General features: G+C 40.7%; 1 pseudogene; it reads left to right on the top strand.

Moving 5' to 3' along the window:
* Positions 1 to 6,654: 6,654 nt before the first annotated feature.
* Positions 6,655 to 25,046, top strand: part of LOC136864621 (dehydrogenase/reductase SDR family member 11-like) — a 56,808-nt pseudogene continuing 38,416 nt past the window's right edge.

The following is a 25,046-nucleotide window of genomic DNA, read 5'->3' as shown; positions in this document are numbered from 1 at the left end:
GTTGCGATAGGGTGGTATCCCAGTTGCGCTTCTTTTCAAAACAATGTAGTCAACATACGACAAAACAAATGGCATTGTAATTTATTCAGTCTGTTACTTCGCACCTAATTAACCACTGTTCAATGCAATTTACTACTAATTAGCAGATGTACCCGTGCTTCGCTACGGTATTCTACCATGTATACGGATTTGTTCGTAAATTACTGTACGCGCAGTGAGTAAGATATATTAAATGGCATGTCTCTAAAGGCTGTCCGAGACACAAAGCAGGGAGGACGCCATACGTTGTTTTCGACGTAAAGGAGATACTGGAGAAGTTTTGATGACAGTGGCAGGCCACATTACCTACTGCCATTCACAATCGACTTCGGGAGTTCCTACTATAAAGGCAGGCCAACTTGCTAACTGTCATTCAAAATAGAAATGGAGAGTTTTCATTGTAAAAAAGGCCCATTTTCCTAATGACATTCACAGTCCAGTTGGAGAGATTTGATTATAATCGAGAAATGCAGCGCCATCTAACGTATAAAGAATCAAGATACGACAAAAGGCCATAAGCCCAAATTGAAGATCTCCAAAAATTGAACGGCGATTGTGTATCCTGTCCTGTGATACGACCTACTGTTTATCCAGCAATTGCCCTGAAACGCAGGTCTGCAAAAGTCATTAAAATTGCCTCCACATCTCGATATTTTCTGGGGCCAAAACGTTATAGCCTACATTTGAACAGCATGGAATTATTCCTCACAGGAAAGAGTACCCAGGTTGCGGGATTAGCACTCGCATGCATACCAAGTAACTAGGGAAGAAAGTAATACAGTAAAGAAGTACCAAAAACGAAGGAGAATGGCGTATCATTCGAAATGTAGCAATATATCAGGAAATAGAACCTATAACGGATTTCATAAGAAAGAAGAGAATATCATTTTTTTGGTCATCTGTTGAGAACACCTCCAGGCAGATTAATACGCAGAATTATGAAAAAGCTTTGGAAAACAAATACGACAACCTGTCTGGATAAAAGAAATAAAAGAAGACATGAAGGAATTAAACATAACACTGGAGGATTTAAAGAATAAATTAAACGAAGTAAATAAATTGAAGAATAGTAAAATTAGATTCCTGCCAAAATGTGATAAAAGAGAAACAACAAAAAGGGTATTTTCAGAAGAAGAACGACAACGAAGATCAGATATAATGAAGAAATACTGGAAGAACAGAAAAGAAAAAACCATAAAACCGTAGTAGACCAGACACAAATTGACTACAGTGGTCCAATGCGGCCGTAAAAGCACAATAAATAAAATTGAAATTTGAAAATAATAGAAAATGGGAATATGACTGAGGACAGCTGGATAGGACAAATATGTAAATACCAAGTGGCTGTATTGGAAAATGAAATGTCCGTCACTAAATTGAGAAGATGTCCGACTCGTTGGCTGAATGGTCAGCGTACTGGCCTTCGGTTCAGAGGATCCCAGGTTCGATTCCCGGCCGGGTCGGGGATTTTAACCTTCATTGGTTAATTCCAGTGGCCCGCGGGCTGGGTGTTTGTGCTGACTCCAACATCCCTGCAACTCACACACCACACATAACACTATCCTCCACCACAATAACACGCAGTTACCTACAAAAGGCAGATGCCGCCCACCCTCATCGGAGCGTCTGCCTTACAAGGGCTGCACTCGGCTAGAAATAGCCACACGAAATTATTATTATTATTAACTGAGAAGATATGAGTTACGGATATAAGAAGGCGGTAACAGAGGAAAACTTTAGGCGCAAGGACTTTTAGATAAAGAGATGAGAAGATGACTTATGGTGCTCTTACTCAGTCCTAAAGAGGCACGGAAGGGGCGCGAAATTAAAGAATTAAAGCGGAAAACTGATGTAGAAGATAAATACAGTAAAAATTGTAGCAAATGCCAGAAAACAGCTTACCGTGTAAAATAATCGACTAAGCTCCGCGGTACTGTTATTTATTTATTTATTTATTTATTTATTTATTTATTTATTTATTTATTTATTTATTTATTTATTTATTTATTTATTTATCAATTTGATCTTGGTGAACCCTACTGGCTCTGATAGAAGGTTGTAAACAGAATTCCTCTACCCTAGAATTTGCTCAGAGAGTAAAACTGGACAAGACATGGTGTAATCATTAACTTCCTGAATAGTGGAAGAGCACGGAGCATAACCTCCATGTTTATAACAATTTAGTGGACTAGGACATTGCCCTATCTTACCTTCTATTTACTGGCATTTTTACTTATTATCTGGGGTCGATACTAATATAGATTATGCCCAGTTTTACGGCCAGTTGCCCTTTCTGACGCCATCTTTATATGAAAGGGTGTATTCACTATTGGGTGATGGTTTTTAGAGTTGTGTTTTGTATATAAACGAATATACGTATTAAAAGGATCACACACAATCAGCCCCCTAGTTAGATAAATTAACCAAGCGTCGCAAAACACACTGACTAAGACGGTGATCGAATCCGGTGCCCTATGAACCAGAGACCACTGCATTCAGCATGATGTGCCTATTGCCATAATATGCAAGAAATGTTACTTACAGCTGATGATACAACTAACGTTAGTTCCATTCATTTGGGTGTCTGATTTCTACGTTTCATTCAAGTTTAGTGAGGATATTATTTTGGATTATACTGTCCACATAATATCCAGGTACAACTCAAAGACGTTCATGATATAATAATATCAGACATTCGCAATACCATGACTTCACCTATTAGATGAACCACTTTTATTTTGTTAGTATCAGGAAGGTTGGCTTTGTTTTTCTCCTTTTCATTCTTTCGATAAATCTATCAGTGTGCCGATTTCGACGTTCCGTTAAAATTTGCCATGCGGCAGAGAAGTGTATGTATGTTGAGCGAGCAATGTCTGAGTTTTTTTAAGTTATTTTCATTGAATAAACATCAAGTGTGTCACTAGAGGTATTTTACAAACCGACATCATACGATACGGAGTGCCGAATTGACCTTTCCCCAACCATCAAAAATCCGACTACCTCTTCCGGGTTTTAACTTGTACTCTGCCACTGATGCAGAGAGGGAACTATTAATAATCCGTAGTGCAACAATTAGTGTTCTCGGAGATCTGGGTTCAATTCCCGGTAATGCTAGATTTGTTTTTTTGTTTGTTTTTTTTTTTTTTTTTTGCTAGTTGCTTTACGTCGCACCGACACAGATAGGTCTCATGGCGACGATGGGACAGGGACGGGCTAGGAGTGGGAAGGAAGCGGCCGTGGCCTTAATTAAGGTACAGCCCCAGCATTTGCCTGGTGTGAAAATGGGAAACCACGGAAAACCATTTTCAGGGCTGCCGACAGTGGGGTTCGAACCTACTATCTCCCGAATACTGGATACTGGCCGCACTTAAGCGACTGCAGCTATCGAGCTCGGTGCTAGATATTTAGGATTGGCAGGAGGGCTAGTATAGTTAAAAATATTACAGCGCATCGAAGAATACGAGGACAGCGGTAATAATAATAATAATAATAATAATAATAATAATAATAATAATAATATTGATTGATTGATTGATTGATTGATTGATTGATTGATTGATTGATTGATTGATTGATTGATTGATTGATTGATTGATTGATTGATTGATTGATTGATTGATTGATTGATTGATTGATTGATTGATTGATTGATTGATTGATTGATTGATTGATTGATTGATTGATTGATTGATTGATTGATTGATTGATTGATTGATTGATTGATTGATTGATTGATTGATTGATTGATTGATTGATTTATTGATTGATTGATTGATTAATTGATTGATTGATTGATTGATTGATAAAATAAATGCAAATTGCTGTCTCCAAATAGAGCATACACGAAGTACACCTTGATATATAAAATATTTAGCAAGAAGTTATAAATGTAACTAAGAAAGCAGTATCAGCTTAATGAATAATACTATAGAAGGAAAGACTGAGATAAACATGAAAACAGCACAGTCGTGGTCCCGATTACTCTATATGGTACGAAGAGTCTAGCACTACGCGACTAACATCTGAGTTAGATCACTGCCATGGAAATTAGATTTTACGGCAAGCAAAAGGAAAGATGAGAAGAGAGTCAGTGAAGATAATGGACAGAAGTAGGCGATGAGTGTGATAGTCGATGGACGTCAGTTGATGTGGTAAGGCCAATTCAGGAAAATTGGAAAAGAATGAAATTGAAGCAGGTCATTGAAATGTGAGTGGAAGAAAAAGCTCGACCGTATCTCTTGGGAGGGTAGGATTGAGAGAATAGAATAGAAACATGCGAAAACACTGGTGGAAATGAAGAGTGCCCATCCCACACAGAGACCAGTGTCAGAAATGGATAGAAGGAGGTTACCCCGACGCTTGAAAACATAAGAGAATTTTAGAAGATGAAGAAGAAGAAGCTATTCTAATCCCCACACGACGGCAAGAGTGGGATTGTATTTTCTGTAACCAGTATATATTTGTGCGGTAAATATGGATAAACATTATTGTCGACGGAACTAGAATATAATTATATGCTCAAAATACCTGAATACGTACACGTATTTTAAGTAAAAATCATCCTAGAGTAGAATATAGACTATACTTTTACCATGTTATTCTAAACGAAGCAAGAAAGCATACTTTTTGTGTGTAAGCTATGACATACCCTGTTTGACTATGCCAGTTGTAAATTCATTTCCGAAAGTATTCTAAAGAACAGACGATCAAATTAGCCATGTTTAGGTAACACTGGACCTAATTCTGAGGTCATACTATGAATTGGCAGTGCTATTAACTACTATTGTAGGTATATTTGCAGTAATTTTGTACATGGGCGGTATATTGAACGTTTCAAGTCACTCCAAATTAGGGATGAACGCCTGATATTGTATGTTCCTCTCAGTTAATGTGTGGTTTATCAGACTTGAAAATGAAAATCCACAGCCTGTTTCCAGTCATTTGACCGGGTCAGGAATGGAATGAATGAAACCCCATCTAGCGGCGAGGATAGGAATTGTACCGTCTGCCGAAGCCTGTTGCACTCCTCTGGAGCAATGATTAATGACTGATAAATGAAATGAAGTTATATTGGGGAGTGTTTCTGGAATTAAAGATGACAGGGAAAACCGGAGTACCCGGAGAAAACTTATCCCGCCTCCACATTGTCCAGCACAAATTTCACATGGGGTGACCGGAATTTGAACTACGGAACCCAGGGGTAAGAGGACGGCGCGTTGCCACCTGAGCCACGCAGGCTTCGGTATATCGGACTTAATTTTAGTTACGGGCTATTATACAAATATGATTCGTCTCATATGTAGAAAAAACGCTGTGGAAACCCACAAAAAATTGGTTCAAATGCTTCTGAGAAAAGTGTCCACCTTCTTCTTTCTTAATCTGTTTATCCTCCAGGGTTAGTTTTTATCTCGGACTGATTTCTACGTACTTAGGTAAATACATCATCATCATCATCTGTTTACCCTCCAGGTTCGGCTTTTCCCTCGGACTGAGCGAGGGATCCCACCTCTACCGCCTCAAGGGCAGTGTCCTGGAGCTTCAGACTCTTGGTCGGGGGATACAACTGGGGAGTATGACCAGTACCTCGCCCAGGCGGCCTCACCTGCTATAGTGAACAGGGGCCTAGTAGGGGGATGGGAAGATTGGAAGGGATAGGCAAGGATGAGGGAAGGAAGCGGCCGTGGCCTTAAGATAGGTACCATCCCGGCATTTGCCTGGAGCTGAAGTGGGAAACCACGGAAAACCACTTCCAGGATGGCTGAGGTGGGAATCGAACCCGCCTCTACTCAGTTGACCTCCCGAGGCTGAGTGGACCCCGTTCCAGCCCTCGTACCACTTTTCAAATTTCGTGGCAGAGCCGGGAATCGAACCCGGACCTCCGGGGGTGGCAGCTAATCACGCTAACCACTACACCACAGAGGCGGCACTTAGGTAAATACACCCGATATAAATATCTAATTTAGTCAGTCACACCGATAGTATGAGTAACTAAAGCCAGCTTCTGATAACCCGTACGAAGAACGCGTACTTCTGCTAGTAATTTATAAAATGTTGTTTGTTCGGGGCGTCGATCCATGTGGATCTTTTGCCACTACCGGCACCATATTGTATGAACCTGTGAGTAATTGGAATGGTGGTAGTGTGGAATGTTGTGTGTGAGGAAAGGAAGATTAAAGACGTCACAAACACCCAGTCCTCAGGCCAGGGATATTAACCATTACAATTAAAAAACCCTTACTCGGCAGGTAATCGAACCCAGGGCCGCCGGGTGACAGGTGGACGCGTTGCCCCTACACCGCGGGGTCGGACAGCTCCTGTTGCTACCTCACAGTTAGAACGTATTGCTACATATCAGCCTGCCAAGCGCACTAATGAAATGGCGTATGGTTTTAGGTGCCGGGATGTGTCCGAGGACTTCGGCTCGCCAGGTGGAGGTCTTTTGACTTGACTTCCGTAGGCGACCTGCGCGTCGTGATGACGAAGACGACACATACACCCAGTCCCCGTGCCGGGGTAATTAACCAATTATGGACCAATGTGGTTAAAATTCCCGACCTACCGGGAATCGAACCCGGGACCCCTGTGACCAAAGGCCAGCACGCTAACCATTTAGCCATGGAGGCGGACGCCAAGCCCACTGCTATGCGTACACCAATTGTTCCTATGAGCAAAACATTCAAGCCATTCATCACAGGAACCGACTGCATGAAGAGTGGGGTTACTACCATCGCTTAGTGCTCTTATACTCAAAGACAACGATGAGACTGGGACAAAAGAATGAATGCCAATGCTAGGAGACACCGCACATTCTGCACATTGTATCTCACTACGAATGGCTCTCATACATACATACATACATACATTATGATTATAGACCGTTATGCCTTTCAGCGTTCAGTCTGCAAGCCTCTGTGAATTTACTAAATGTCGCCACAATCCTCTATTTGCAACTAGTACTGTGGCCTCATTTAGTTCTATACCTCTCATTTTTAAATCGTTTGAAAATGAGTCTAACCATCATCGCCTTGGTCTCCCTCTACTTCTCTTACCCTCAATAACTGAGTCCATTATTTTCCTAGGTAATCTATCCTCATCCATTCGCCTCACATGACCGCACCACCGAAGCCGGTTTATGCGTACAGCTTCATCCATTGAGTTCATTCCTAACTTAGCCTTCATCTCATCATTCCGAGTACCCTCCTGCCATTGTTCCCACCTGTTTGTACCAACAATCATTCTCGCTACTTTCATGTCTGTTACTTCTAACTTATGAATAAGATATCCTGAGTCCACCCAGTTTTCGCTCCGGTAAAGCAAAGTTGGTCCGAAAACAGACCGATGTAAAGGTAATTTTGTCCGGGAGCTGACATTCCTTCTTACAGAATGCTGTTAATCGCAACTGCGAGCTCACTGTATTAGCTCTACTGCACCTTGATTCAATCTCACTTACTACGTATATTACCATCCTGGGAGAACATACATCCAAAATACTTGAAATTACCTACCTGTTGCAACTTTGTATCACCAATCTGACATTCAGTTCTCTCGGATTTCTTACCTACTGACATCAGTTTAGTCAATTTAGTCTTCAATTTGGCTCTCGACAGCAGAAATTATTAACTAATGAAAACGCCCTTTCTACGGGCACATTTGTTTTAGGAAGTTACAAAAATGATTCACACATTTTATTTCGATTTCACTATGCATAAAAACGTGAATAAATAAACCAGGATGAAATTCGGGTCTTTTGATTGTTTGCTTGGGACACCGGGGAAGACCTCTGAAATTCGGGACTCTCGAAATTTTCGGGGTGTAGCCTATAGTAAGTCCATATGTATGAAAACTGTATGTATGGTATAATCTACAACGCCGATGTCCAGCTGCAGATTTCTGCTACTAAGATATTCAAATTTCCTTTTTTTTGTTTGCTATTTTAAGTGCAGCTCAATAGAATCTGCACAGATCATTACCTTTCACGATCTTCGTCAAGGTACGAGTTTAATCCCGATAAGCACAACGATTACTATTAAGCAGTTCAATTATTTTACGATTACTGTACACATAAATGTAATCTCAGTTGCCTAAAAGTATGAAAAAGGAAAGGAACTGAGATAAGTCATTCTGCAAGAAAAGGCCACGCATAGGAAGTGTATCAAATAGCATTTGGAATTGCTCGATTCCCTGGACACTGGAGTCAACTATCTCGTTAACAGAAAATTATCTCCTCTCACCATGAAAACGATTGCGTTTGCTGCGCTCATTGTTTATCTCTTGTTTGTGCTTGTAGCTGGTGATGGCTACCCTGAAGGTAAGATACTGACTGCATACTCGTTAATGGAAAATTTCAGATGTCTAGGAGATAGTCAGATAAATGATTAGAAGGAAGAAAAGGACAGCATTTATGAATTGGTTGGTAAAATACCGTATTGTAAATTAATAGAGCATGGAGTCTCACGTTACTTATTCATACTGTGATCATAAGCTTTCCAAATACAAATGAAATCCGAATGACAAGAACATGACATTTCATTCTAAAAGCCAAGCATTATATAGGTAATGAAAATAAAGTGTCCGACTCTGTGGTGTTATGGTTAGCGTGATTATGTGCCACGCCTAGAGACCCGGGTTCGATTCCCGGCTCTGCCACGAAATTTGAAAAGTGGTACGAGGGCTGGAACGTGGTCCACTCAGCCTTGGTAGGTCAACTGAGTAAAGGGGGGTTCGGTTCCCTCCTCAGCCATCCTCGAAGTGGTTTTCCGTGGTTTCCCACTTCTTCTCCTCGCAAAGGCTGGGATGGTACCTTACTTAAGGCCACGGCCACTTCCTTCCCTCTTCCTTGTCTATCCCTTCCAATCTTCCTATACCCTCTACAAGGCCCCTGTTCATCGTAGCAGGTTAAATCGCCTGAGCGAGGTACTGGTCCTCCTCCCCAATATCATACCCCGGCCTAAAGTCTAACGCTCTAGGACACTGCCCTTGAGGCGGTAAAGGTGGGATACGCGGCTAAGTCCGAGGGAAAAACCAACCCTGAAGGGTAAACAGATTAAGAAAATAAGAAAGAAAGAAAGAAAGAAAGAAAGAAAGAAAGAAGAAAATAAAGTATAAATTGACTTATAATAATAATAATAATAATAATAATAATAATAATAATAATAATAACATGGCCTTGGCTACTACGTACAAGTATTTTAATTTGACAACATTTCGGTTACTAACGCATCAATTATGGTGTTCCCTTTACTCCGTCAGATGGGACAGTAAACCGGATCTTTGTAGGGCGATTTGTTTCTGATTTTTAATTCTGTCGAAGAATCACCAAATGTGCCAACCCTTGTTCCGTTTCTCTACGGGGTCGGATATGAAGTGAGATGAATCTTTCTTGGTGAGTTTTTATGATCGGATGCCCTTCCTGACGCCAAACCTCATCAGAGGAGTTAATGAGATGGAGAGAATGACGTGATATGTGATATTGGAAGGGAGGGGGTGAAACCCGGTGCCAGTACAGAGCCAAATCCTGTAGAATAGAACCAATGGGTCTGCTCAAGGCTTAACGTCTCCATCCGACGGACGAATCATCATCATCATCATCATAATCATCATCATCATCATCATCATCATCATCAGCGTCATATGCCCTCACTCCATATGACCACTGCGGGGAGATTTGGATTTATGTCAGGCTTTTGGCACGCAATCTAGTGATTAGAGAAATTGTATACCACCACCTCTTCTACCCTGCCGACCAACATTCTTGTTGCGAATTCTTTTTCGTCGAACGGGACTCGAACCGGCTAACCACGGTGTCAGACCGTTTAGACTTCAACGCCTCAACGATCATGGCCGCCTAGTGTATAATAGTGTATGTGTATACCGCTAGATGCAGTCTCGACGCGCACGAGTGAAGCCAGGCATGGCGCCATTCTGCACGGCAAAATATACGTTTCCACATTACGTAAACGGAATTGTCCGCTATCATTATAAACGGAAATTGACTCTGATAAACAACCTAATCCCCTAAATATTTTCTGGACTTTTAAAGGCATGTTAGCCAAACAGTAAAAAACAATGACTTAAATTTGGGATAGGGTTATTAAATAAAAAAACAAAAGCCATATAGTACAAAAATCCTCTAACATACATACAATATGTTACTCTGTTTACACACATGTTGAATGAAAGGCAATATTTTCATAAAATCACAATGTTTTAAACAATACAATCTTATTACCTGTGTTGCCTGAAACCACATATCGTTCCCTGAATCACTTCTGTGCAGTAAGACTGGCCGTATGTTTCAAGTGTTATTTCGTAATACACATAACTCATCAGTAAGGCTACGAAGTTGAAGACCTATAAAAAGGACCCAAAACTGACAAAAAAGACGTAAAGTGCGACCCAAATTCATTCATAATTGTCTTTTTAATTACATATTTAATGAAGGAATATATGATTTAAAATGCTGGTGGTACTTAACATTGCAGATGCTTCTTCCGGACAGTATATATTTTTAGACTAACATAATTTAAAAAGGAATTCCGTATTGGTTAAGAAAAGGTGCTTGCAAAATTTAGAATGAAATATTTTCTGCACTTAGAATGAATTCAATGAACTCGCAATGGACATCCTGGAGAAAGAAAATTAAAATTAGCATAACTGGAATCATAGTTGGTTTAACCATACTAGGGTTACAGAAATAGGAATTCGGAAACCTTGCCTTAGTTGGCTCTTCAGTATATCACAATCGTTATCTCCAGGTTCTTATGTGTAAAGGATCGTCGTTTTTCAGTCAGCACGTTGCGAAATATCGAGAAACTTCTCCCCACATCAATGGATGTTAAGTGTTCAAACTTGAAGTAAGTGAGATCTTCCTCTTCAAGAACACTTATATCAAAATTTTCTCCTTTCAGTATTTCACTTATCTTGCACAATATTTGATACCCACGGATTTTTCAAACACTAGTTTAACTTTTCATTTCGTTTTCATCTAATATTCTCTCTTTTCAGATACGGTTCAAATATATATATATATTTACTAGAAAAAATGTTTAAGAGCTCATGGTTGAACAAATGATTATTCGAATTGAGAATGGGCAGTACAAATGTTGTAAAAAAAAAGATGAAGTTACAGAAAAGGCCGTTAAGACATAAAAGAAGCTACAAAAGGACCAATATGCCAAAAAACGCCGAAAAAGGCAAAAGAGGACAAATAAAACCCACGTTTTTCTGACATACAATGACCCAGAATTAACACACATTATGTTTAACGAGTTGAACCCTGTGACTATCTTAAATATTTATTTATTTATTTATTTATTTATTTATTTATTTATTTACTAGATGTAGTACCCGGCGTTGCCCGGTCAGTTTTTGAATGTTTACCTTTAAGGTTTGTATTACCAGTTAGTTATGAGTGAAGTGAATTTTTATAAAATTCTTTTTTGACATATGGGTTGTTATTTTACGATCTATTATGTAGTTTTCGAGTTATTTAGATGTGCTTGATTTAAAGTTTTAGATTATTTCATTTTTAAAACTTTATAGTCATGGAAGCTTGAACTGACTAGGCATGATTTGATCCTGTCAGAAGGAAAGTTAAAACTGTAGTTATGTATTTACCCGTCGCACTGTTCATACTATGTACACGATTTCAACTGTCAATTGAAACTGTCATCAATCAGCCTTGCCATCCCAAAAGCAAAGGATTGAACACTAATCTCAGTCATTTTAGACTATTTAAATTTAATCCCCTCTAAGGCCTCCGTCCCGATGGAGGCTGAACGTGGACAATTCCTCTCAGCGACACATCAACAATGGATTTAACATTATTATCAATTGTTTTCGTTTATTTTTATATTTCACCTTCTCCCCTAGCAGTGCTAGGGGTGTTTTCCATCCTCCAGTATTTATTCAGATAATAAGTCATATGTGTACCAATTTTTTATGAGGGATATGCTGGAAGAAGCACACGTACATCCGTAATTTCGGTCATTTTGCACATTTCCTTTTCCACCCCTTCTCATCTCAATGCCGATTGGGAATGAACATGGACTTCAAGGACATCCGGAGCGTCATTATTCACCTCAGCGACCCCGAAAATTATATACTGTAAATTAATATTTGTCGTTGTCTATTATTTTTATATTTCACCCCTTTTCTGATTTTTATAATTCACCCCCACCCTTAGGGGTTCTAGGGGTATCTTATTCCTATAGCAATTTCTTCCAGATAGTAAGTCATATGTGTACTAAGTTTAGTTGAGAGGTATGCTAGAACATAAACACACATGTCGTTCAACTCGGCCACTTTGGACATATTCTTTTCTTCACCCGTTCTCACCTCCCGTCCGACTGGGACTAAACTTTATTTTAAACGGCATCCAGAGTGTCACAGTTCATCTCAGTGACACCGAAAATTATGGATTCGACACTTTTTTTATCTTACCTCCTCCAAACCCTACCCCACGTGGTTTATCTCCTGATAGTACGTCATAAGTGCACCACTTTTGGCTGAAATCACTCCCGTACTCCCGGAAACTATTGGTTCGACACTAATATTGGTCGTTCTTTCTTTCTTTCTTAACCTTTTCACTCCCAAGTTTCTTTCAGCCTTATGCATGCCCCATACAAGATTTTTCTGGATGTTTCGACAGTGGTTGTAGTAGGCCATAAATACTTTGTATTTACACAGCTACTGAAAAGTCATGGAACGACAATATTAGCAATAGTTTTCTCCTAACACTTTTTCCAAAACTTGAAAGAACTTGGCGTGATAAATGTCAACAGCTTGTTTCACTGAAACTTATCTCTACTATATTAATAAAAAATCAGACTCATCATCACTGCCTAAAATTTCTAAAATATAATCTTTCGTTATGCTTTCTTTACACTCCCGTGCACCCATCTCAGAAGACAGCTGTGAATGAAAAACACAAGGGACATAATTATCGTCAATAAAACGGTAAGGCGATTTATAAATCGTCCGACGTCTGAACAAAGCATGTCAACAGCGTTCGACTGAACTCGAAAGTTAACAAGAGCGCATTGCTTTAAATCCGAATTAACTCGTGTTTGGGACAGCGGGAGAAATGTTGACATCCGAGTTAACTCGGGCATGGGATGGAAAAGGTTAATCTGCTTACCCTCCAGGGTTGGTTTTTCCCTCGGACTCAGCGAGAGATCCCACCTCTATCACCTCAAGGGCAGTGTCGTGGAGCGTGAGACATTGGGTCGGGGGATACAACTGGGGAGAATGACCAGTACCTCGCCCAGGCGGCCTTACCTGCTATGCTGAACAGGGGCCTTGTGAGGGAATGAGAAGATAGGAAGGGGTAGACAAGGAAGAGGGAAGGAAGCGGCCGTGGCCTTAGGTACCACCTCGGCATTTTCCTGGAGGAGAAATGGGAAACCACGGAAAACCACTTGCAGGATGGCTGAGGTGGGAATCGAACCCACCTCTACTTATTTGACCTCCCGGGGCTGAGTTAGCTTGAGGATTGAATGCTTGTGTTGTCACAAACTTCGTTGCAACTCAGATACCACACAGATACCCCCACCACAGTAACACACAGTCACCCCAAACATGGCACATGCCACCCAACCTCATCGGACGGTCTTCCTTACAAGGGCTGCAATTCAGGCTAGCAATAACCACACGAAATAATAATAATAATAATAATACTCATTCTTACGGTGGTTCAGTGGCTTGCAGAGGAATAGAAAGCACCTGGGTTGAATGGCTGGACAGAGAATTGTTTAGAGCAAAAGTTTGTTTTAACAAAATTTGGAAATTTTATTTCTTTCCTTTCCCAAAATTCAGAAGGAGTAATTCAATTACATAATACGGAACAGTTGAAATATTAACAACGAGCTTGTCAGCTCCAATAAATGCATTGGATTTAGAAGTCCTAAATCAGGTACAAAATAAATTGGGATAAACTCCCAGTAGATAACTTACGTAAGAAAGAGCATAATTGCTCCTGACAGGTACAATATTATGAAAGAGCGTAGTTGCTCTGATCAGGTATAATTCATAGGAGTCTCGGCTCCAATAATAATAATAATAATAATAATAATAATAATAATAATAATAATAATTGTACCAGGAGTACACCTTCCCCGGCTACTTACACTGCGCGCCTTCTCTATGGCGATCTATGTCAGAGACACGAACTTTCTTAAAAAACTTTCAAAACTATTCTCTTCGACAGTTAGATGGCTCTATTTTCTAGCGATATCTAATGACTAGACACAAACTAATTGCTGAAGATTTTTTGTTTTTGTAGTTGGTAAAATTGTTTCTGATGGTTAGTTTTAATGTATCGAAGTTGGCAACACTTCACCTGGTTCCTCCTCTATTGTAATCTGCCTATCACATACTTGTAACAATGTTCTATAGCCAAACAAACCCGGGGGTGCGTATGGAAATTCAGCCTATAAGCACTTGGTACTTTAACTTAGTCTGGAACTTTGCCCTACGGAATTATTTAAGGAGAGCACTTGAGGGCCGTCTTGTCTGATTTTCTCAAGTTCTTTAGAGTGCAACTTGACGGAGGCCAGAGAGGGATAGGGCGCTGCTGAGTTCTGACGGCTTGAAGAAGATCCAGCGCTCTAAGGTAATGACAGAAGTTACCTAAGCATGTGATCGTGCCTGCGGCTAGTACGAGGGAAAGGTTTCAGCGTTGTTTTTTTTATTTAACATGTAATCTTTCCTTTTGGGCTGAAATATAGTACCTTCTGCTCAGTCTTAGGACTACTGGGAAAACATTTGATGTAAAGAAGCAAGAGTGGTGACCCTCAAATCTCTCCCCTTTATCTTCGAGCTGGGTGACTAAATTTTGGTAATCTTGTCTCGGATTTTAAATTTTCTTCCCCCTTAGTCACCCTTTTTAGCATCGGATTAGCCTCCGTGTCATTGGGCCTTAACCCCACTTAGGTTCTCGTCCTTTCCATAATGTTCTTTAAGGAGTGCTGATGTTTCGCCTGCTTGCCTTTTTCCACCCGTTGTGTGTAACCTTTTCTTTTTATTCTTAAGACCTTTGTTATTAATTTATAATTAATATTTTTAAAAATTATTGTTATTATTAATATAATAATAATATCATTATTATAATTTATGAAATATTCAGTACATTCAACGCCCCTTAATATTGGATAAATAAGGGGTCCACAAGTGGTCAGTTGAATTAACTTGGAGGCCACAAAGAGGCCAAAATCTAAGAAATCTGATTAAGCGTTTTGGTTGTAGAAAGACATCCTTGATCGCTTTCACTGTGGAAAGTTGTTAAATAGTTCCTTGTTTCAGTTCCAGCATGAAATTTGTGTAAAACAAGGAGTGATTTCAGTATGGACACGAAGGAAGTACTGCTTCCAGCATTTTTCTAGCCACAATGAAAAATGAAAATCCACAGCCTGTTTCCAGTCATTCGACCGCGTCAAGAATGGAATGAATGAAGCCCCACACTAGCGGCCAGGATAGGATTGTGCCGGATGCCGAAGCCTGTCGCACTCCTCTGAGGCTTTGATTAATGAATGGCAGATGAAATGAAATTATATTGGAGAGTGTTGCTGGAATGAAATATGACAGAAGAAACCGGAGTACCCGAACAAAAACCTGTCACGCCTCCGCTTTGTCCCGCACAAATCTCACATGGATTGACCAGGATTTAAACCACGGAAACCGGCGGTGAGAGGCCGGTGCGCTGCCGCCTGAGCCACGGAGGTTCTTTTTCTAGCCATAAAAAGAAAGTATTTCTTTCAAAGCAAAGAAAGTGAATTCGTATTGATATTCCATCTCCTGCGTGAAGTATAATCACTGGAGTAAGATGTTCGCACTCTTAGTACTAGACGTCGGAACTTGTCAAATGCTCTCTTCGTTGTATTGGAAGCGCCTCGGATCATAGCATACAGCCGAGGCTTGGAGACAGTACGTGTCAGTGTCGGTAGAGTAGCGTGTGGTGTGGTATAATTCCAGATATCCTTAATCTGTGTTTAAGTTTTACTATCGTGGAATGTGCAAGCTATTTACATGTACTTTGGTGTGGTTTTAGAGCGAGAAGCGTGAACAATGAGAGAAGTATTTGTGTAAGTTCGCTTCTTGTAAGCATTCTTCCACCGAGCTCGATAGCTGCAGTCGCTTAAGTGCGGCCAGTATCCAGTATTCGGGAGATATTAGGTTTGAACCCCACTGTCGGCAGCCCTGAAAATGGTTTTCCGTGGTTTCCCATTTTCACACCAGGCAAATGCTGGGGCTGTACCTTAATTAAGGCCACGGCCGCTTCCTTCCCACTCCTAGCCCTTTCCTCTCCCATCGTCGCCATAAGACCTATCTGTGTCGGTGCGACGTAAAACAACTAGCAAAAAAAAAAAAAAAATAGCATTCTTCCTGCAACATATGACTGCAACTTGGATCCTCCCCCCGGTAGAGAATTCTGTTGTTTTGGTTCTTAGCGACGAATTTTCCGGATTTAGTCATGCAGAAGGAGAGGAAATAATTTCTATTGGCAAACCTTCGCTAGACACTTTGACAACGAAAAGTAAAATGTTGATGCGACTTTTTAGTGTACAATTGTAGTGTATGACAGCACTGAATGGCTCATTTGGTGAAATATAGGGGAAATTATATTGTTGGTCTTTCTTGCTCTTTTTGATTGAGGGAAGCGTTTGAAACAAGGACGGATTTCGACATTTAAATAATATCCATAAATTATCAAAAAGCATTCATTATGTAAAAATTGTGCAAGTGATAAAGATAGGTCATGTTTATAATGATATGGCCGCAAGCCAGTTATGTTCTTCATCAATAAATACATTATGTAAAATTCAATTGTTGTGTATATGAAAGGTAAAGATTTTTATAAGTTACCAAGATTTGAACATACTTGAGATGACTACTTGAAACTGAGTCACGAAAAGCCTACAGAGATCCTAAAAATGTTAATAGACGTATGTTTTACAGGTCAGGATGAATCGTGCGATTCTATATACAAAGGTAATTACAGGGATGTAGCTCATTTCGTAGTTAAATACGACTCACTGCTATGAAATCATTTGGAAAATTATTTTGTGTTCCAAGGTACTTCCAATGCCATTTAGAGAAATCTCATTTCCTCCACTGCGAATGTTGTTCTAATGAACGTTAGAAAGCAAATATCAGAGCGTTCGTTTGTCGCGGTCATGTTAGACGAGACGAGACTAGACTGCAGATGTCACGAAAATTAGTCAGTTATCTATGATTGTTCGTTATGCCATAAAGACATGAAACGTGGAAGAATTTTTTCTTGGATTCCGGGACATTTCTAACGACAGAAACGGCACATGCATTGTTTCCTAACGAAGTGAATTGTCTACGAACTTAATTGCAACTCAAAACTTATTGCGCTGAGGTATGGCGGATGTTTCAGGGATATCCGGTCCCTTAAGTGGCTTGCAGGCTAAAGTGAAACAATTATTTATTCTCCCTTTGTTCAATGCTTCGCCTACGGTCTGAACTTGGTGCGGAAAATTTTCTTCAGTTTTTTTCAGTGGAAGTGGTTCATTCTTTTCCCTGTCTCGAAACTGTACCCATGTGCTTGAAGAAGAAAGGAAAACTTTCTTGAGGAATATCACTAAACAGGATAGGATGTTAAAATTAAAATTATTTCTCCTATTGATAGAAAAATTATTATGAAGAAACGAAGTGAGAGGTTCGGTGAAGAAGGAGCCCTTAAATTTAACCGAACATGTTAGATATATCAGTCAAAATGGATGCTATCTAAGTCATCTTCACAGGATCAAGGTCCTCGACAACCCTCACTGCCCAGAAGACCCTGGACAAATAGCCGAACTGAACTCCCAACAACAGAACCATCTGTACTCTTCCTTGGTGAAGTTAAATACCCCACTGCCAACTTCAGTTGTCATCCTGTTATCAAACCTTACTCCACAATGATGCGCTGTAATTTGCCAACATTTATCAGACTGTAATATGAATTTATAAGCAATTACTTTTTCTTTTCAACCGCGAAATGTCTGTACCGTAAATGTATGCTCACCCTGTAAATGCTGGCCGCATGGTCTTCCGAGGCCTAACACCAATATATCAATTCTTTAAAAAAGATATAACAGTCAAGGACGCGACCTTGCTCGAACAGGAATATCCAGTCGGTGTTGTGGAATACTCCTTGAACCTACTCCAGTCGAAGTTTACTAGACTTATTCTAACTTCTGAGCTATGCATGTATGAGCCGCATGTTATATAAGAAAGTGAGGAGAAAGGACAGTCTTCCCTGATAGTGATTACATAGTCAGGAAGCACATCCATCAATAAATACACATTCTGGAGGCATAGTTTAATAACTCATATGTAGAAATAATGGATTGCCACATTTTTACGGTATCATCCACGTAGAATCCTTCAGTTTTTTTTTTTTGCTAGGGGCTTTACGTCGCACCGACACAGATAGGTCTTATGGCGACGATGGGATAGGAAAGGCCTAGGAGGTGGAAGGAAGCGGCCGTGGCCTTAATTAAGGTACAGCCCCAGCATTTGCCTGGTGTGAAAATGGGGAAACCACGGAAAACCATCTTCAGGGCTGCCGATAGTGCGATTCGAACCTACTATCTCCCGGATGCAAGCTCACAGCCACGCGCCTCTACGCGCACGGCCAACTCGCCCGGTCCCTTCAGTTTTAACCAATAGAACAAAATAAGAAGCAGAACTGCCAGCTGCTACACTTCGAAATAATATGTTCTGTCTGTCACAACACATAAGATATCAAAAGGATAAAATATAAACGCTATAGCTGCACGTGACCTACCAGTGCTACTATTTTCATAAAGAATGACTCTTATAGTATCGCGCAACCTATTGTTCGGAAGCACCGCCAATTTTCCGTGCGTTTAGCACCTCACTTTTCCCTCCTGGTGTTTGAATTCTTCAAAAAGGTTTCTTAGTTAACCTAAGAGAACCCTCATGTCAAATTTAACTCTCGTCGTTTTTGTGTTTTCTGACACTGCTGTCTATGTAGAACACCACACTTATTCAATATTCTCAATTTAAGAGTGAGAAGGAATAGCATGGTAATTTGAATATCTCTTTTTTTCTTTTCAGATCTTGACTTTGATGCCCGGTAATAAAATAATGTCAGCATATTCAAGAACATCGCTATGCGTTCTAAGTGACTACTGTATATGTACAATTACTATGTTGAAATAAATAATAGTTACATACAATAATATTTATGTGGTGTATTTTAGGCCCTTCACATACAATACTAATTATCACTGGAGACGTCAGAATGCTGGAATTTTGATCCTATACGCAATATCTCGACTTTTCAGAAAATCAGTTGATCCGTATCTCTATTATTTAAGTAATTGTAAATGTCAGATGACTGTGGAGACATTTCTATGTACTATATCCAATTGCCGGGCTGAGTGGCTCAGACGGTTGAGGCGATGGCCTTCTGACCCCAACTTGGCAGGTTCCATGCTGGCTCAGTCCGGTGGTATTTGAAAGTGCTCAAATACGTCAGACTCGTGTCGGTAGTTTTATTGGCAAGTAAAAGAACTCGTGCGGGACTAAATTCCGGCACCTCGGCGTCTCCGAAAACCGTAAAAGTAGTTGTGGGACATAAAGCCATTAAAAATAACATTATTATTATTATTGTACTGTATCCAACTGGACTAATGCATCTACTATATTACATAAGGTTATCCAGAATAATTCAATGTTTTTGCGACGCGACTAGCACCTGTGGGACAGAACTGCAGTGACGATGCAGCAGTTGTCATTACTCGTAGTGTTGTGTCTCTCCTCTTGCGGAGGAGAACGGTATAATAAATCCGCGATGAAAGAGATGGCTTAAAGGGTAGCGACTTTGGTCATGAAAGTGTGGGTTGGTGACCACAGGTTCCCTAACTGAGTCTACAATTGCTTCCATCTACTTTTGCCAGGCTCCTCACTTTTATATTTCCTATCCGAACTTCGTTGTTTAACTTCCGTTCTCTACTGATTTCGAGTGGAGACATAGGTGTTCAAAGTGTTCTAAAAGTAGTTAAACTATGAAAATTATAATTCCAAACATAGTAGATAGGCCAATTGTAAGTTCTTCTATTTATTAGTTTAATGAATATTGGTATTATTAAACAATTGATTCAGCTCAACTTTGCAGCCTACACTATGACTGTGACCGATCAGAATTATCTGCTTTATACTGAAAAGAAAAGCTCAGAGTTCTTCCAGTTCGTATATCGCATCATTGAACAAGACTTCATTTCTTCGAATCACGAGATCACTGGTTGGACGAGGACAGATATTTTTATATCTAATTTAAGGAAGTTGTGTGTAAAGGCCATGTAACATCGAAACTTGATGCGAAGAGGTGGCTGCAGGAGAAACCTGAATCGGAAGGCATGCATCGCAAAGGAGTTCATAGAATTTGGACCAGATGGCAGCAGTAAGCATTGGATGTTGTTGCTACTACCAACCACTACCCTCAGATATAATAGGAACGATGACTCTAGTGTGCCGTGTATCGCAGCAGTGTATAAATTCAGTAACGTGAACGGAATCAAATGAATCGATTCCAGTGGCGTGCACTGAACCGCAGCTACCCCAGCGCTGTCGGAGTAAATCCTGTACATTTTATAATGACTTAACTTGAACAGTTGTATTTCCTTCTTTCTTAATCTGTTTACTCTCCAGAGTTGATTTCTCCCTCGGACTCAGCGAGGAATCCCACCTCTAACGCCTCAAGGGCAGTGTCCTGGAGCGTGAAACATTGGGTCGGGGATACATCTGGGAAGAATGACCAGTACCTCGCCCAGGCGGCCTCACCTACTATGCTGAACAGGGGCTTTGCGAGGGGATGGTAAGAATGGAAGGGATAGACAAGGAAGAGGGAAAGAAGCGACCGTGGCCTTAAGTTAGGTACCATCCCGGCATTTGCCTGGAGGAGAAGTGGGAAACAATGGAAAACCACTTCTAGGATGGCTGAGGTGAGAATTGAACCCACCTCTACTCAGTTGACCTCCAGAGGCTGGGTGGATCCCCTTCCAGTCCTCGTACCACTTTTCAAATTTCCTGTCAGAGCCGGAAATCGAACCCGGGCCTCCACACCAGCAACCAGTGCAAGTAGCGAAAGAAAATTTAGTAAAGCTGGAATGCGTTTAACGAGTCGTAGGAGTCAACTAGACCTAGACCAAGCCAATGACTTCTTATTTATTCATAACAATTACAACAATAAATAATTAGTTTGCAATTAACTCCCACTTCGGAGGTAGAATTTGTGCATTAGCTATAGAAATCTTTGAACAAAGAGGAATTTTTAAATTACTTTTGAGGTTTGTATTTATCTTTATGTGTTATAATGACTTAACTTGAACAGTTGATATAAAATGTCTTTGGTATAGTTAGTAGTGAAATATATAGCTTATGCATTAATAATGTGTATTTAGTTTCCGTACAAAAGCAGTAAAGTACGCTAGCCTGGAGGAATACGCGTGCCAGCACGTAAAATCCATTAACCATTTCTCCCACAGGAGTGATATTTACTACATTATTTCCAGTATTGCTTGCATACGAGGCCGCCCGAGCTCAGTATATTGTAGGATCACAGTCTAAAAATACGAGTTTAATTATTGACAGTTACATGCCCAGCCATAAGTCCACCATTGAGGCAAAAGCGAATGTTTCGATAGATATAGGTGTTCGAGAAAAACGGCGGAGTACGGCTAAACAAGAACGAGGGGAAGCGAGCACTTCTACCTGTGCCTGAGATAGCGCGTGAAGGAGCGAGTATGAAGGGGCAAGTTCGAACGAAGATGGCTCGCTTCGCCTGTGAGAAGCGAGGCCGGTCATGGCCCCACTCGCCAAATATGAACTGAGCATAGCGCGTGTTTTGCACGACACTAATGTGAACATCATCCGACACAATTGCTGGCCAATGTTGCGAAGTTGTTCTTTACGCAAATTCTTGTTTTTCGAGAAAACAAGAATAGCCGAATAACAAAAGAATGGCTGCTGTATAATGTTCGTGAGCAACTTCCAATGCCTCCACAGTCGCCAGACTTCAATCCCATAAAAAATATGTGGGCTTTATTGGAGCGGAGAATAAGAAAATGGATATACTCGTCAAAAGAACTTCATCGATCGTCTGGAGAAGGAATGGTCGAAAACTGTAGCCGAATCCACACCAGACCTTATAAGCTCCATGTCACGAAGGCTTCAATCAGTTATAGATGCTGAACCGTTGACCTAGATGTTAGACCCTTTTAAACAAGAAGCATAATCAGTTATAGATGTCAAGCGAATGCAGACGACGTACTTGTTGTCAAACTGTGTGAGTTTGAGAACAATGTTTCAACATGTATGCATATTAATTTTGCAGACAGAAAATGATACGTTTTGGTTTGTTATAAAAACTGCATACTGTATATCCGTAGATGGTTCTTCAGACTTCATTAATAAATATAATTCATGTACTAGGGCATGACATATTTCATTATGGAGGGGTGTATTCACACTATTGAGGCTGGTAGTGTGATATATTGTGCGTATATGGACGGATGGATATTGGTACACAGACGAACACATAGTCCCAGAGTCAGAGAATTTAACTAGATGTGATTAAAATCACCGTCCTTGTCAGCAATCGATATTGTAGGATATTGTAGGCAATCTCATTTAGTTTTCTTCCGGCTCGTCAATAGTAGAGTATCCGATTTGCGTTACATGAAAAGCGTCTCATCGGTTCTTCGCCTGAGAACCCAATCCTAATTTGAAAGTCGTTTTACATAAAAATGTGCCAAACCCCACTATTATATCTTCTTCGCTGGACTCTAATTGGTCAATTTCTTCCTGGAAACACAAATTATCGAGCTCTACCAAAAAAAAAAAAAACATGAACATGAACAACAGCCACCCAGCAAGAGATTAATTGTATTGTTCCCAAGGTAAACAGGTTTGATTCTAAGACCGGTACATTCCAGTAATATGACTCGGTGAGAAATAGTTTGTGGAAAGACGAAGGATAAGGTGTATTTAAGGCTGGAGGTACACTGTTCACTAGATTACATTGACCCAACAACTACAAATGCTGCTTAAAATATTACAGTAAAACAACTGTAAAACACTCTCCAAGGGACCAAGCAAGTGGCTTTGAGTTAGATAGCTGTCATTCCTGCATTCGAATCCATTGTCGTCAGACCTGAAGATGGCTTCCCGTCGTTTCCTATTTTCACACCAGGCAAATGTTGAGGCTGTAGTCTACCATCATTAAGGCCACGGCCGCGGCCGCTTCCTTCTCACAACTAGCCCTTTCCTATCCCACCGTCACCGTAAGACCTATCTGTGTCGGTGCGACTTTAAAAAAATCCTTCAGGGGACCGTGTGCTAACCATGTATAAACAGGGACCACTATCAAGAAAAAGACAACCAAATAAACACAGTATGCCAAATATACAAAGTATTGTTGAGTTCCGGCACTGATGAAGCCATTCAACTAACATCTCCAAATCCTCCTTTTTGCCATATTTTACTTGTTCCCGCTATGTGTAACATGCTCAACCCTTTACTAGCTGACTTTGCCAATTACCTGCGTTCTTGAAAGCTTGTGCCCCCGGGGCTCTTAACTTGCGAGCCCGTTGGCGACCACGAGGCCTTGCTTGAGTCCTGGCATTGTTTCCCCGTACTTGTGCCAGTCTCTTCACTTTCATCTATCCTATCCGACCTTCCTTGGTCAACACTTGTTCTTTTCCGTCCCCGACGGCATTAGGTATTCGAGGCCTATGGAATCTTTGATTTTTACACCCTTCGTGGCCCTTCATTCTTCTAAGTGTCGGACATTCTCCATTTTCCCACCTGATCAGCGTTAATAGAGGATTGTTGTCAAGTTGTTCTTAAAACAGTGATCACCACCACCGCTCTTATTCTTGTACAAAGCAATACTATGACCTGTTTTTCGTTACCCCTTCTCTCTCACACTTACATTCCTTGGTTCTGGATAATTTCACTTGTCAGATTCATGTTGCCCTTGGGGTACTGAAGTAACTGTGCAAATAAAATGTCTGCTAAATGAGAAATATCTTCTTTCATAGATAAATAACAAACCTTAAAGAAGCATGATGAACACAGCTTTCTTAATCAGAAATAACACGCTGATCCATTAAGCTTCTTCTTCTCCTTATTCTTCTTCACGATCGTCTCCACTATATGGGATTGTGTGGATTAAGCCTAGTTTTGCGGCCGGGTGCCACTCCTGACGCCAATCGTATGTGGAGGGCTACATATCTACTGCTACTACGTCTTTCTGAGGTAAAATGACATGGCGTATGGCTTTTAGTGCCGGGATGTGTCCGAGGACTTCGGCTGGCCAGGTGCAGGATTTTTGATTGGACTCTCGTAGGTGACCTGCACGTGATGATGAGGATGAAATACTGATGAAGACGACACACCCAGCCCCGTGCCAGTGGAATTAACCAACGATGGTTAAAATTCCCGACCCTGCCGGGAATCGAACCCGGGACCCCTGCGCCCAAAGGTCAGCACGCCGAGCTTTTAGCCATGGAGCCGGACTTTCTGTGGTCCTTTGCAGTTTGATGTGTTGTATGTACATGAAGATGTGTATTAAGGCGAACGGAATTAACCATATGAGTATAAAATTCCGCGGACCAGCCGGGAATCGACCAGGGGCCCTTTGAACTGAAGCCTACTTACGTACGCTAACCATTTAGTCAAGGAGCCGGAGTGATTCACTGAGTATCCCCCGGTCAGTACTAAGAACAATATTAAAGAATCGTGGTTTAATCACTACAACTGCGTCATTGGGAGGATGCAGAGGAGGAAAGTAAGAATTGGGAACAAGAGTGAGAATAATGTACCGATAAAGCCTTGTGACGTACTCACTCTGCCCACAGATATGTGACAAAATTAGGACGTGGCAGGTCACCTTAATATTAATATGAATAAATGATATCTCATTGTTTCTCCATAAACAATATCCTATGGGCGCCAGCCTTCAAGCTTATGGC

This window comes from Anabrus simplex, chromosome 1 (assembly GCF_040414725.1).
Source record: "Anabrus simplex isolate iqAnaSimp1 chromosome 1, ASM4041472v1, whole genome shotgun sequence".
NCBI classification, from domain to species: Eukaryota; Metazoa; Arthropoda; class Insecta; order Orthoptera; family Tettigoniidae; genus Anabrus; species Anabrus simplex.
The sequence above is the reverse complement of the archived record's forward strand: the minus strand, read 5'-3'. Positions and strand labels throughout refer to the sequence as shown.